Below are 2500 nucleotides of genomic sequence, written 5' to 3'. Positions count from 1 at the left end.
AACACACAGCTCTATGCAGATACCCAGGCAGCATGCTGCACCACAAACACACCACACAGCTCTATGCAGATACCCGGGCAGCATGCTGCACCACAAACACAACACACAGCTCTATGCAGATACCCGGGCAGCATGCTGCACCACTAACACAACACACAGCTCTATGCAGATACCCAGGCAGCATGCTGCACCACTAACACAACACACAGCTCTATGCAGATACCCGGGCAGCATGCTGCACCACAAACACAACACACAGCTCTATGCAGATACCCAGGCAGCATGCTGCACCACAAACACAACACACAGCTCTATGCAGATACCCAGGCAGCATGCTGCACCACAAACACAACACACAGCTCTATGCAGATACCCGGGCAGCATGCTGCACCACTAACACAACACACAGCTCTATGCAGATACCTGGGCAGCATGCTGCACCACTAACACAACACACAGCTCTATGCAGATACCTGGGCAGCATGCTGCACCACTAACACAACACACAGCTCTATGCAGATACCTGGGCAGCATGCTGCACCACTAACACAACACACAGCTCTATGCAGATACCTGGGCAGCATGCTGCACCACTAACACAACACACAGCTCTATGCAGATACCTGGGCAGCATGCTGCACCACTAACACAACACACAGCTCTATGCAGATACCTGGACATGCTGCACCACTAACACAACACACAGCTCCATAATAACACAACACACAGCTCTGTGCAGATACCTGGGCAGCATGCTGCACCACTAACACAACACACAGCTCTATGCAGATACCTGGGCAGCATGCTGCACCACTAACACAACACACAGCTCTATGCAGATACCTGGGCAGCATGCTGCACCACTAACACAACACACAGCTCTATGCAGATACCTGGGCAGCATGCTGCACCACTAACACAACACACAGCTCTATGCAGATACCTGGGCAGCATGCTGCACCACTAACACAACACACAGCTCTATACAGATACCTGGGCAGCATGCTGCACCACTAACACAACACACAGCTCTGTGCAGATACCTGGGCAGCATGCTGCACCACTAACACAACACACAGCTCTATGCAGATACCTGGGCAGCATGCTGCACCACAAACACAACACACAGCTCTATGCAGATACCCGGGCAGCATGCTGCACCACAAACACAACACACAGCTCTATGCAGATACCTCGGGCAGCATGCTGCACCACTAACACAACACACAGCTCTATGCAGATACCTGGGCAGCATGCTGCACCACTAACACAACACACAGCTCTATGCAGATACCTGGGCAGCATGCTGCACCACTAACACAACACACAGCTCTATGCAGATACCTGGGCAGCATGCTGCACCACTAACACAACACACAGCTCTATGCAGATACCTGGGCAGCATGCTGCACCACTAACACAACACACAGCTCTATGCAGATACCTGGGCAGCATGCTGCACCACTAACACAACACACAGCTCTATGCAGATACCTGGGCAGCATGCTGCACCACTAACACAACACACAGCTCTATGCAGATACCTGGGCAGCATGCTGCACCACTAACACAACACACAGCTCTATGCAGATACCTGGGCAGCATGCTGCACCACTAACACAACACACAGCTCTATGCAGATACCTGGGCAGCATGCTGCACCACTAACACAACACACAGCTCTATGCAGATACCTGGGCAGCATGCTGCACCACTAACACAACACACAGCTCTATGCAGATACCTGGGCAGCATGCTGCACCACTAACACAACACACAGCTCTATGCAGATACCTGGGCAGCATGCTGCACCACTAACACAACACACAGCTCTATGCAGATACCTGGGCAGCATGCTGCACCACTAACACAACACACAGCTCTATGCAGATACCTGGGCAGCATGCTGCACCACTAACACAACACACAGCTCTATGCAGATACCTGGGCAGCATGCTGCACCACTAACACAACACACAGCTCTATGCAGATACCTGGGCAGCATGCTGCACCACTAACACAACACACAGCTCTAGTGCAGATACCTGGGCAGCATGCTGCACCACTAACACAACACACAGCTCTGTGCAGATACCTGGGCAGCATGCTGCACCACTAACACAACACACAGCTCTATACAGATACCTGGGCAGCATGCTGCACCACTAACACAACACACAGCTCTATGCAGATACCTGGGCAGCATGCTGCACCACTAACACAACACACAGCTCTATGCAGATACCTGGGCAGCATGCTGCACCACTAACACAACACACAGCTCTATGCAGATACCTGGGCATGCTGCACCACTAACACAACACACAGCTCTATGCAGATACCTGGGCATGCTGCACCACTAACACAACACACAGCTCTATGCAGATACCTGGGCATGCTGCACCACTAACAAACACACAGCTCTATGCAGATACCTGGGCATGCTGCACCACTAACACAACACACAGCTCTGTGCAGATACCTGGGCAGCATGCTGCAC

The 2500-nt window shown here is 52.1% G+C and overlaps 1 protein-coding gene across 1 annotated transcript in view; it reads left to right on the top strand.

Moving 5' to 3' along the window:
* Positions 1 to 2500, top strand: part of gripap1 (GRIP1 associated protein 1) — an 87210-nt gene that overhangs the window by 64105 nt on the left and 20605 nt on the right. The gene's annotated exons all lie outside the window — the stretch shown is intronic.

Source organism: Poromitra crassiceps, assembly GCF_964638095.1.
Source record: "Poromitra crassiceps genome assembly, chromosome: 20".
In the NCBI taxonomy this organism is placed as follows: Eukaryota; Metazoa; Chordata; class Actinopteri; order Beryciformes; family Melamphaidae; genus Poromitra; species Poromitra crassiceps.
Note: the sequence above shows the minus strand (reverse complement) of the source record. Positions and strands in the feature narration are given on the sequence as shown.